This window comes from Scyliorhinus canicula, chromosome 5 (genome assembly GCF_902713615.1).
Source record: "Scyliorhinus canicula chromosome 5, sScyCan1.1, whole genome shotgun sequence".
Taxonomy (NCBI): domain Eukaryota; kingdom Metazoa; phylum Chordata; class Chondrichthyes; order Carcharhiniformes; family Scyliorhinidae; genus Scyliorhinus; species Scyliorhinus canicula.
This window is the reverse complement of record NC_052150.1, coordinates 102,660,342-102,674,379: the sequence shown is the minus strand read 5'-3', so window position 1 is coordinate 102,674,379 and position 14,038 is coordinate 102,660,342.

Below are 14,038 nucleotides of genomic sequence, written 5' to 3'. Positions count from 1 at the left end.
CGGGATTGTGGAGCGCATGAATCGGACCCTAAAAACTACCCTCAGAAAAATGGTTCAAGAGAACAATTCCACATGGGATTCAGTGCTCCCCTTTGCACTTATGTTCATAAGGAACACTGTCTCCACATCGACAGGATACACACCACACACACTCATGACCGGACGCCCTATGAAAGGTACAGAATTCCTTTTAGGACTGGACATGACAAGCCCCGAAGTGACGGCCCTCACACATGAAAAGGCAGTTAAAGATCTAGTTGAGACTGTGAGGTCTGCACAGCTCGCAGCCGCAGTCCAGCTAGGGAAACGCCGACAGCAACGTACTGCCTGTTTCAATAAGACCGTACACACCACAGAATTCCAGGTTGGGCAACAGGTAATGTTATCTGTTTATAACCCCAGCAGTTTTTTGGCTCCAAAATATTCCGGTCCCTACTCAATTTCGGACAAAATTAGCCCCTCCGTTTACAGGATAAAGTATCCTAATGGGAAGACCGCGTGGTTCCATATAAACCAGTTAAAGGCATATGGAACACAGGCCAACCATGCACACCATGTCCTGCTAGATGCAGCAGAACATTTCACCCCGCCCACCAGAGACACTTTTCCACCATCCCCCTCACAGACCAGTTCATCAACGGACTCGCCCACGACTCCGCCCACAGACCACTACAGACCACGCCCCGACACGCCCACAAGCTGCCACAGCAGAGACAGCAGGACTGACACTGACTCTGAAGACAGCGACAGCACACAGCCATACAGCCCACACTGCACCAACTACGACCCCGACTCCAGTGACCCCATGGAAGTCACTTACCTCAAATATCCAGAACCACCACCCGACCCCGACTACCCCGACAACACACTCGACGCTACACAATGGCACAGGGACAATTCCTACAGACTTGTCCGCAATGACGAGAGTGACCCCCGGTCACACAATTCCAAAGTTGCATGCCTGATCCACACAAGGGTGTGGGATCCGGGAGAGCAGGACGACACGGTGTCTGACTCCCGACACGGCAACCCCTTTGTGACCCTGTTCACAGAGGCAGAATCAAAGTGAGGTGTCCAGATGATGTAAGATAGGAATCGTTTGAGGGAAACGATGTCCTTTCTGATGGAACCTGCACGTATGTTTGTCTTCGTTTTATGTTTGTTTGTTTTCAGGAATGTAAATGTTTCAGTTGGAGGATGGACATCTTCTTTTCAGCTGAAAAGATTGTGACCACCTCACATACACGTTAGCTTGTCTGCCGAAACTTTTGAGAACTTCGGTTTGATTGGAGATCCTTTCCAAAGTTGTAAGGCCACACGCCAAATAGCTTGTCCGCAGATATCTCTGAGAACTTCAGGGATGTCCTCAGTTGGAGCATCTTGGCTCCCTTGGTTTTTAGGTGCCCCTCTATTCGGCGAAATAGAGGCTGCAAGTCATGGTAAACACATTCGTACCCGTTTCTTTCCAGGTTACTCAGGCAGTGGACAAACGGCACTGAGGACCCGCCCTGTCTGAGAACCAACCCTTGGTCAGCCAAGCTCGGGTATGGCACAGCACGCCCTACCCGGGGATCCCATCCAACTCATACCCGTAGCGGCCCATACGCAACTCATTCGGATGTTTCTTTCCAAGTTTGTTTTCATTTTAGGTTAGGTAGCCCTTCGGCCGCCATCCCACATGCTATTTACATCCGGGAACATTCGGATGGTAAATCAGCAAAGCCTGCGAGACGGCTCGCAGAAGGAAGGATTGTTAGGTGTATGCTGGTCTTTAAATTCGCTTTTTGAAAAAAAAAAAAATGAGGGGAGTCACAGGGTGTGACTTAGCCAGTCATTTTAAAGGGTCAATTGGGTTTTGAAAGACAGATGCACTAACAAGTAAAGGTCTTAAACTGTGTATTGACAGATACTGTGCTTGATCCCAAAGGTTTCAAAGGACGAGACAGAGGTCGAAGCCAGGATTGTCAATACCGGAGGAAGAAGGAAGAGAAAGAAGAAGAACAGCAAAATGATGGAAGCCCACTTATTACTATTTAATGTCATATGTATATGTGTGGAAACAAGACACGTTTCCCCCACAACCCCCACCGTAAATGTTAGTACAACAAACCCCCAGTGCTCAGCTCTGATCAGCGAGGTTCAGACCTGGTGTACTAAATTCATGACGTGGTACTCCATGTCCTACATAATCGAATCACTGTTGGTGATCGCGATCCTCATCATCCTAGTGCAGACCCTCAGGTTGAGGAAATGGAAGAGGAGAGCCTCTCGTTCCAGCACCTCACCCATCTATAGAGTGCAATCCCCCATCTTCGGATTCCACCAAACCCCGCAACCCCTCACTGATTACAACACTCTGTAAATAAAAATTCAGCCATGTATTATATTGTTCCATACTCGACTGCCGAGTTGGGAAGTGTGATGTTGTGGTGTGAATGGTTAAGATTTTAGAGTGATTAAATGTTTAAGTTAAGGTTAAGGTTAATAGTGATAGGTAGAGGTTCCCAATTGTAGTAATGCATGTCCCTTTGACATAGGGCCAAGTAGAAATGTTAGTTAAAAAATTTTTTTCTCTTCTTCCCATAGTTTAGAACAGAGTAGAACAGGAACTGGCAAGAGGTCAGAACACAAGGAGGCAAAGCACATAGGTGATCCTTCACAATAGTATGATTGTGAGGATCACAAGGAGGGAATGTAGCCATGCTGGCCACGCAAAATGGACACTGAGCCAAACTAAAATGGAAGGCTGCTGAGAAACAGACAGTTCAGCCAGAACAGCAGTCTGCAAAGAGCAGTTTGCATTCTGCAGCAGCAGAAACCAGTTTGGGCTCAGGTGAAAAGACCTTAGCTAGGTGCAAATGGCAAAACGCTTTGCATGCTAATGAGGCCATCAGACTTGAACACCCACACAATAGATACATTTGGTTCTGAATGGACACATTCCAATCAAGACCCAGACATCGAGGCACCAGAAACCTCCAAACAAAAGGACATAAGAAACGCCCCCTCCATCACGGAGACCCCCTCGCATTGGGGAATTAATCCAGTATCGATAAGAAATTGATCCAATAGGTAGAGCCCGCCCGAGAAGAGGGAAGGACAACGGAACCCCTATAAAAGATAGGGACCTCGTGTTGTCCGGTCTGTTAAACCTGTGCTCCGGCCCCGACTGACACCTGGTATCCTGACTCCAGCCGTTGAGCACCAGCCGCCGAAACCGTAAGTTCAACGCTCGCTACGCGATCCAAGCCCGCTAGACTCCCAAGTGCCAGAACGCTTGCTGAAGGCTGCAGACAAAACCAGGACGAAGGCCTCGTTCTCTGACCTTGCCTGTTCCTGTTAGATAAGTATTCTGTTTGCTTATGTTTAGTTGTAGCTTAGTCTCTTAGTGTGTGCATGAGTATTTATTATTAACTGTATAATAAATATTGCTCGTTTGAACTTGACTAATCGGTGTATCGTCTTTATTACTTTGAATTTGACCTTGGAATACTTGTGACGTTGCCTATACGGCAGCTGGCGACTCCAGAGCTAAATAATTACATAGAACAGAGCCTAGCAGTGTTAAGCACACGTCGAACTCGGAGGCGTGTTAATACACTCCAATAAACGCGTTTTACGCCCATAGTAAAACGTGCAACAAGCCCTACAGAGGCCGGCGCGGAAGGAATGAGTGCCCCAACGGGACAGGCCCGCCCACAGATTGGTGGGTCCCGATCGCGGGCCAGGCCACCGTGGGGGCTCCCCTCGGGGCCGGATCCCCCAGTGCCCACCTAGCTGGGAGGCCACCAGATGGCCTCCCAGCTCGATCTGGCCATGTAGGACCATGTCCATTTCACAATGGCGGGACTGGCCGAAAACGGGCAGCCGCTTGGCCCATCGGGGCCCGGAGAATTGCCGGGGGTGGCCGCTGCCAACAGCCTCCGACCGGCGCGGCGTGATCCCCACCGCCAGCCGAAATCCAGCGCCGGAGAATTCGGCAGCCGGCGTTGGAGCGGCGGGTCGGAATTCACGTTGCCCACCGGCGATTCTCCGACCCTGCGGGGGGTCGGAGAACCCCGCTCAATATGTTTCAAACTACCATATATATTTTAATTCATTTGCTAGTACAAAACTTGAGAATTACTGGACAAAAACCATTTTGTCAAAGCCTTTCATTTTACACAAATCAGGAAAATCACAAGAATATTAATGTCAGGGAACATAATAACTTAATATTGTGGTTAGCAAGTGGACTCTTATTGGTAAAGTCACTACCATGGAGAATGCACCAGAGACAGAAAAACACATGTTGTGTCTGATTCAGTGAAAATAAATGATAGCCATTTGCTCTTCATTCCACAGGGAATTGCCTTGAGCAACTAGAGTCTAGCTACATGGCTTACATTTCAAACAATGCTTGTCAGTTAACTGTCAGACACCATCAACTGCTGCCTTGATCACCAACTGTAACACATTCTTGGAAAGCTGGACTTTTTATCTGTTCACTGATACAACTGTAATAATTCACACAGAAGACACGGGGCTGGATTCTCCGCCCCGCCGCGCCACATTTCTGTTTCACCCCACCGACGGGATGCTCCGTTATGCCGGCTGGTCAATGGGGTTTCCCATTGTGGGGCACCCCAAGCCATCGGGAAACCCCCGGCAAAATGGAGCATCCCGCAGGTGGAGAATCCAGCCCCCAGTCCTTCTACACACATTTAAACTAGAAAAACTCAGCTCCTTAGTTCCTTACCATCTGAATTTTTATCACAACTGGTGCCATTTTAGCAGCAAATTGGCATTCTCACCACATCCACATAACTCCTGCATGGTCCACACGGATGCTATTCTAGTATTCTAGTGAAATAATTCATGCGGACATTCGGAGTATTTCCTAGAAGTATGCAGAGTAAGCAGATTGTGATGTGTCACTGATTTAACACAAGCGCTGCGATTTTTGACATTGCATCTCCAGTTATTATCGCCTCTTAAATACATACAGTTGAACATGTATTCAGCAATAGAAAACCTCTTATTTAAAGGGATTATCAAGTCCTTTCAGGTTAGTTGCTGACTGAGTTCCACTGACTCTCTTCTGTACAAATGCTGTAAGTTTTCAACTGTTGTTTAAAGTTAATGAAATTGACAGGGAATGATGCTGCACATCAAGAATGCTTGGATTTTGAGGGCAGCACGGTGGCACCGTGGTTAGAACTGGGACTGCAGCACTGAGGACCCGGGTTCGAATCCCGGCCCTGGATCACTGTCCGTGTGGAGTTTGCACATTCTCCCTTTGTCTGCATGGGTCTCACACCCACAACCCAAAATGTGCAGGGTAAGTGGATTGGCCACACTAAATTGTCACTCCATTGAATGAATGCTGAGCCAAGGAACCTAGCCAGATCACAAGAATGCTTGGATTTTGATTTCAAATTTTTACTTACGACTAGTCACGGGTGTTGTACCTACATATATACATACAAAATAGGAACAGAAATAGTTGCCATCTCTCTTCACCTGCAATATGTGGAGATGCTGGTGTTAGACAGGAGTGGGCACTGTAAGAAGTCTTACAACACCAGGTTAAAGTCCATGATGTGGAGATGCCGGTGTTGGACTGGGGTGAGCACAGTAAGAGGTCTTACAACACCAGGTTAAAGTCCAACAGGTTTGTTTGGAATCACAAGCTTTCGGAGCACAGGTAAGAGCGAGTCTTTGCAGGTAATTAAATCTTTACAGACCCAGACGGTGCAACTGGAGAGAGGGATAATCACAGGTTAAAGAGGTGTGAATTGTCTCAAACCAGGACAGTTGGTAGGATTTCGCAAGCTCAGGCCAAATGGTGATAGACACACAGTAAATAGGTGCAGGAGTAGGCCATTCAGTCTTTCAAGACTGCTCTACTATTCAATGGCGATCTTGCAAATTCAGTATCACACTCTTGCTTTCTCTCCATACCCCTCGATCCCTTTAGTCACAAGGGCCACATCCAGCTCCCTCTTGAATATATCCGACAGACTGGCCCCAACAACTTTCTGTGGTATGAGACCACGACCAGGATGTAGCGGCGCACTAGCCATGGGTGAAAATCCCGTAATGGCCACTAAATCTTGCAAGAGATCAGAAATGGATTTTCTGCTGGTGAGATTTTCAAACATGATCTTCCCAGCCCCTCCCCCCACCAAGGAAGGGTGCGAACCTGGTTTGCATGAATTTGAATCCATTATAACATATTAAAGGGTGGTTACCGTCACGTCCTCAGCCTTCATTCAATCTTCCCACCCATCAGATGTAATGTCACGCCAATTATCACTTTTTTTAAAAAATGGAAATCAGGCGCATGAGCTCTGTGAGGGAGGAAGGAGGTAAGCACCATTGTCTCCATCTCAATAGTTACTGCCTCTGAATCTCTTCCTCAGGCCACCGCAACAAATACAACAGAAAGTGTATAGAACTAAGTTGGGCAAATGGAGTTGAAGTATAAATTAAGCATGATCTAATTGCGGCAACAGTTTCAATGGGGCTGACTGGTCTACTTCTATTTTTATATACCTATGATATAAAAATAGCAGTTGTGCATCACCCACTGTCTTTCCTAACAAAAATCACAAAGAGCAAAGAACAAAGAACAAAGAAAAGTACAGCACAGGAACAGGCCCTTCGGCCCTCCAAGCCCGTGCCGACCATGCTGACCGACTAAACTAAAATCTTCTACACTTCCTGGGTCCGGATCCCTCTATTCCCATCCTATGCATGTATTTGTCAAGATGCCTCTTAAATGTCATTATCGTCCCCGTTTCCACCACCTCCTCTGTAAAAAAAACTTGCCTCGTACATCTCCTCCAAACCTTGCCCCTCGCACGTTAAACCTGTGTCTATGCCCCTCATAATTTTGTTGACCTCTATCAGGTTGCCCCTCAACCTCCGTTGTTCCAGTGAGAACAAACCAAGTTTATTCAACCGCTCCTCAAAGCTAATGCCCTCCATACCAGACAAATCCTGGTAAATCTCTTCTGCACCCTCTCTAAAGCCTCCACATCCTTCTGGTAGTGTGGCGACCAGAATTGAACACTATACTCCAAGTGTGGCCTAACTAAGGTTCTATACAGCTGCAACAGGACTTGCCAATTCTTATACTCAATGCCCTGGCCAATGAAGGCAAGCATGCAGTATGCTTTCTTGACTACCTTCTCCACCTGTGTTGACCCTTTCAGTGACCTGTGAACCTGTACACCGAGATCTCTCTGACTTTCAACACTCTTGAGGGTTCTACCATTCACTGTTTATCCCCGACCTGCATTAGCCCTTCCAAAATGCATCACCTCACATTTGTCCAGATTAAACTCCATCTGCCATCTCTCCGCCCAAGTCTCCAAACGATCTAAATCCTGCTGTAACCTCTGACAGTCCTCATCGCTATCCGCAATTCCACCAACCTTTGTGTCGTCTGCAAACTTACTATTCAGACCAGTTACATTTTCCTCCAAATCATTTATATATACTACAAACAGCAAAGGGCCCAGCACTGATGCCTGCGAAACACCACTAGTCACAGCCCTCCAATTAGAAAAGCACCCTTCCATTGCTACTCTCTGCCTTCTATGACTTAGCCAGTTCTGTATCCACATAGCCAACTCACCCTTGATCCCGTGTGACTTCACCTTTTGTACCAGTCTACCATGAGGGACCTTGTCAAAGGCCTTACTGAAGTCCATATAGACAACATCCAGTGCCCTACCTGCATCAATCATCTTTGTGGCCGCCTCAAAAAACTCTATCAAGTTAGTGAGACATGACCCCCCCCCCCCTTCACAAAACCATGCTGCCTCTCACTAATATGTCCATTTGCTTCCAAATGGGAGTAGATCCTGTCTCAAAGAATTCTCTCTAGTAATTTAGCGACCTCTGACATAAGGCTCATCGGCCTGTAGTTCCCTGGATTATCCTTGCCACCCTTCTTAAAGAAAGGAACAACATTGGCTATTCTCCAGTCCTCCGGGACGTCACCTGAAGATAGTGAGGATCCAAAGATTTCTGTTAAGGCCTCAGCAATTTCCTCTCTAGCTTCCTTCAGTATTCTGGGGTAGATCCCACCCGGCCCTGGGGACTTATCTACCTTAATATTTTTCAAGACGCCCAACACCTCGTCTTTTTGGATCTCAATGTGACCCAGGCTATACACACACTCTTCTCCAGACTCAACATCCACCAATTCCTTCTCTTTGGTGAATACTGATGCAAAGTCTTCATTTAGTATCGCCCATTGCCTCTGGCTCCACACATAGACTCCCTTGCATATCCTTCAGTGGGCTAACCCTTTCCCTGGCTACCCTCTTGCTTTTTATGTATGTGTAAAACGCCTTGGGATTTTCCTTAACCCTATTTGCCAATGACTTTTCGTGACCCCTTCTAGCCCTCCTGACTCCTTGCTTAAGTTCCTTCCTACTTTCCTTATATTACACACAGGCTTTGTCTGTTCCCAGCCTTCTAGCCCTGGCAAATGCTTCCTTTTTCTTTTTGACGAGGCCGACAATATCCTTCGTTATCCAAGGATCCTGAAATTTGCCATATATATCCTTCTTCCTCACAGGAACATGCCGATCCTGAATTCCTTTCAACTGACATTTGAAAGCCTCCCACATGTCAGATGTTGATTTACTCTCAAACATCCACCCCCAATCTAGGTTCTACAGTTCCCGCCTAATATTGTTATAATTAGCCTGTCCCCAATTTAGCACATTCACCCTCGGACCACTCTTATCCTTGTCCAGCCGCACTTTAAAACTTACTGAATTGTTGTCACTGTTACCAAAATGCTCCCCTACTGAAACTTCTACCACCTGGCCGGGTTCATTCCCCATACCAGGTCCAGTACAGCCCCTTCCCTAGTTGGACTGTCTACATATTGTTTTAAGAAGCCCTCCTGGATGCTCTTTACAAACTCTGCCCTGTCTAAGCCCCGTGCACTAAGTGAATCCCAGTCAATATTGGGGAAGTTGAAGTCTCCCATCACAACAACCCTGTTGTTTTTATTCTTTTCCAAAATCTGTCTACCTATCTGCTCCTCTACCTACTGCTGGCTGTTGGGAGGCCTGTAGTAAACCCCCAACATTGTGACTGCACCCTTCTTATTCCTGATCTCTACCCATATAGCCTCACTGCCCTCTGAGGTGTCCCCCCATAGTCCAGCTGTGATATTCTCCCTAACCAGTAGCGCAACTCCGCCACCCCTTTTACATCCCCCTCTATCCTGCCTGAAACATCTAATCCTGGAACATTTAGCTGCCAATCCTGTCCTTCCCTCAACCAAGTCTCAGTAATGGCAACAACATCATAGTTCCAAGTACTAATCCAAGCTCCAAGGTCATCTGCCTTACCCGTAATACTAGAGGTCCTGTCTTTTAACTTTCTGCCTCGCTCCCTGAACTCCTGCTGCAGGATCTCATGCCCCTTCCTGCCTATGTCGTTAGTACCAATATGTACAATGACCTCTGCCTGTTTGTCCTCCCCCTTCAGGATGCCAGCTACCCATTCGGAAACACCAGCCGTGGTGCCACTGTTCTGGCTGCTGCTGTTTTCCTCGATAGGCTATCCCCCCGACAGTATCCAAAGGGGGATACCTGTTCGAGAGGGGGACAACCACAGGGGATTCCTGCACTGACTGCCTGCCCCTTCTGGCGGTCACCCATTTCTCTACCTGCACCTTGGGTGTGACCACATTTATATAACTGCTATCTATGATGCTTTCCGCCACCTGCATGCTCCTAGTGCATCCAACTGCTGCTCCAACTGAACCATGCAGTCTGTGAGGAGCTCCAGTTAGCTGCACTTTCTGCAGATGAAGCCATCCGGCATGCTGGAAGCCTCCCAGACCTGCCACATCTCACAGTCAGAACACTGCACCCCTCTAACTGACATTGCGTCAATTAATTGGCAAATTAAATTTTAAATTTTTTTAAAAAGTTACTGTTACCTATATGTTTCTTAGCACTAGATTTCTACTATAAATGTGAAAGCTAAATACAGTATTCTCTGATCTCTGGCTTCCCGTACCAGCCTCCCTGGACAGGCGCCGGAATGTGGCGACTAGGGGCTTTTCACAGTAACTTCATTGAAGCCTACTCGTGACAATAAGCAATTTTCATTTTTCATTTTTTTTTTCAAATACCCCTCTAAATTATAATTAAGTAATTATGTTTAATTAGTTTAATATTTTTTTTAATTCAGTGTAGTTTCCCAACCAGCCAATCAGGTCACAGCTTTATTGCGATGTCACTTCAGTCCCCCCGTGTCCCCCCCCCCCCCACAATTTGAAAAGGTAATAAAAATAAATAAAAATCACTTACATTCCCAGGTTCTCAGATGCTCTCTGGTTCTCTCCCTGCTGATTAAAAGTTACAGGCCAGAAGAAAGATAGAGAACAAAAACAGTAGGGAAAAAGCACCTTCTCCCACTCTGCACCGAATTACCTCACTGCACCAAATTACCAAGTTCCAGATTCCCACTCTGGATGTGTCTCACTCTCGGCTGTGTCTCCTTGACCTGCGCAGAGCTAAACTTGTGTACATATCAGGCAGAAGTGACTGGGTTAATCTGTTTTTCTTATACACATGAGTATACCAATGGTCACAAGAAAGTGCTATTATTCTCCTCCCTTCTTAATGAAAATGTTCCAATATCATTGGTCCAGATATGAAATATGGCAATAATTTCCGTGTCTAACTGCTTCATGTGTCTCTCTATTCTTAAAATACACATACCCCATCAAAAATACTTGTTTTCTTTCATTCACAAATCAAACGTAACCACTCCTATTCCTAAAAGGATTTGATTTTAATTCCTAAGAGGATAGCTCTTTTCTTGCTTCAAATTTTCAGGACTTGTGGAAAGACCTTGACCCATCTTAGACCATATCCCCCACCACCTTCTCATCTGAGATTTTGGATTTCAATTTTTTCCATTTCCCCCTCTGATCTATCTGGTGCTCACCAGCCGGGAATTTGAGGCTAGGCCACTTAAGGGCCTTAATTGGGGCAAGGGTGGGCTTTCCCCCAGGCCCTGCCCACCCCACCGTAAAACTGTTTCCAAATTGGGATGGGCATAATCCCAAAGGGAAACCCATCACTGCGATTTCACACTCCCCCACGTCAAAACATGCCTAGGGTGGGGAATAATGAAAATAATCACTCATACACAGAAAGCTCATTATTCATGTCTGACCCACTTTCATTTGTCCCTTGTTCGGGTACCCTGACGTGACCCCATTTTATATCTAAAAACTGGACAAGACTCCAAAAATGTTTCAATTTGAAAATTGTGAGGAAAGATTACTTTGCTCTAGAGTGATTCCACTGATGACTAGGGATCTTTAATATTAAACCAAAGTTTATTATTAAATGTCCAATAGTCCACTAGATGTCCACTAGTACCCATTACAAACCCACTGACTCCCACAGCTACCTCGACTACATCTCTTCACATCCCACTCTGTAAGGACTCCATCCCATTCTCTCAGTTCCTCTGCCTCTGTCGCACCTGTTCTGATGATGCCACTTTACCAAAACGGTGCTGCTGGCATTCCGTCATTCTTCCGCCATCGTGGTTTCCTACTCACTGTGATTAACAGGGCTCTCAACCTTGGCTGATCCACCTCCCTGCTGGTTAGTCTCACTCACACCAAATTTATTGTATGTGCAAGCTTCAGATACAATTTCCTCAATAGTCTCTCAACCACAACCGATAAGCATGTGGAGAATTTTGGCAGGTGCTGAATAATGGACGGCATTTACTGGCTGTTCACACTGGCGGGAAATTCCAGTCCCATGCTGGCGCTTGGGATTCCCAGAGATGAAGGGTGCAATGAAAAGGAAATCCAGTGACAATAGCATTTACTGGTGGATCCCGCTGGCGGGTCGCCTCCGCCGCTGAAAAACACATGGCGGGGTGGTCAGTAAATCCCGCCCAATATGTCTTCTGTCTTTCCAATAATCAGCTGGAGAAAGTTCTGCCTTCAGCAAGAGAAAACCTAAACCTTGACATTTAACAGGACTATCAACACTGAAAATCCCTCACCATCAACATCGTAGGGGTCACCATTGACCAGAAATATTCCTGGACCAACCACATAAATAGTGTGGTTACAGTATGTAAATACAAGAAGTAACTTATCTCCTGACTTCTCAAAGCTTGTCTACTATATATAAGGCACAAGTCAGGAAAGTAATGAAATATTCTCCACCTGTTTCAATGACTGCAGCCCTAGCAATGCTCAAGAAGCACTGCACCATTCAGGACAAAGTAGCCCACTTCGGCATCTCATTCACAACCTTAAACGTTCATTCCCTCCACCAGCAGCGCAGTGACAGCAGTGTGTATTTTTACAAGATGCACTGTTGCATCTCACCTAGGCTCTTTCAACAGCACCTCTCAAACCCAGGGTTTTTTTAGCACCGGAATGACAAGGGCAGAAGATGCATGAGAACACCACTACCTGCAAGTTCCCCTCGAAGCCATACGCAATCCTAACTTGGAAATGTCTCATTGTTCCTTCATTGTCACTGCATCAAAACCTGGAAATTCCTAGCTAGCAGCACTGTGGCTGTACTTATACCAGATGGATTGAAGTGATTCAAGGAGGCGGCTCAGCAACAACTTCTCAAGGGCAATTAGGAAAGAGCAAAAATATGCTTTCCTTGCCAGCAAAGTCACATCCATGAATTGTTCCAAATAAATCTTCAACTTCTTCGACAGATCTTCCCATGTTTTTGCCGCACCCAACATCTGCATTACATTACCTCCCATTTTCCAAATTTCTTTTTTTTAATAATATTTTTATTGATATTTTCCAGTTTTTACAGAGTCACAGCTCAAGTGTACCTGTTATTTACAAATAAAGTTGTTTCTTATTTAGAGATTTTAAAATGTGGTCCCCCTCATCTGTCTCCCCCCCCCCCCCCCCCCCCCCCCCCCTCCTCTCCCCGTCATCCCTCCCCTCCCTGACTTCTGCCCAAGGCATCAAATACGGCATTCTGCTTCTTTCCATGGCGGTTTTTCGTTTTTGGCGGCGGCGGCGGGGGGGGGGGGGGGGGGGGGAGCTACATGGCCCCTCCCCTCTTCACTTTTTTCACCCCATGTTTTGTTCTGTGATTCCCTTGGGTTCCCTTCGCTCTCCTCCCACCTCTGCTTCTTTCCCATGTGTGTGTCCTCCTTTGTTTTTCCTTCCTCCCTCTTCCTCCCCCTCTTCTCTTCCTAGTCGCTATTGGCTCTGAACAGGTCTTGGAACAGACTGATGAATGGCCCCCACGCATTGTGAAGGCCTTCATCTGACCCTCAGATGGCGTATTTAATCTTCTCCTGGTGGAGAAATTCCGACAGGTCTGCTAACCTGTCTGCAACTGTGTGTGATGCTGCTGATCGGCAGCCGAGCAGGATTCTCCAGCGTGCGATTAAGGAACCAAAAGCCAGGGCATCAGCCCTCTTACCCATATGTAGTTCTGGCTGATCCAATATCCCGAATACTGCCACTCTCAGGCACGGCACCACCCTCACCCTCACAACCTTGGACATCGCCTCAAAGAAAGCAGTCCAGGACCCGACAAGTCTGGGGCAGGCCCAAGTCATGTGAATGTGGTTGGCCGGGACTCCCTGGCACCGTTCATATTTGTCCTCCACCTCAGGGAACAATGGGTTCTGGTCAGATGTGCTCTGTGCACCACTTGAAACTGCATGAGGCTTAGCCTAGCACAGGAGGAGGTGTAGTTGGCCCTGCTCATTGCTTCGCTCCAGAGTCCCCAACCCACTTCTGTCCAGAATTCGTCCTCCCATTTTCGTCTGGCTTCATCCAATGGCAGTCTCACCCTGTCCAGCAACCAGACGTATATGTTGCCACAGCCCCCCCCCCTCCTTACTGTCCGTGTTCATTAGTTCCTGCAGTAATGTGTCTCCCAGGGCCCTGTGTACCTTATTATCTCCTTGTGAAGAAAGTGTTTGATTTGGAGGTGCCTGAGTTCCTGTCCTGTCGGTAGGTCCAGGTCTTCGGTCCGTTGGCTCAGTG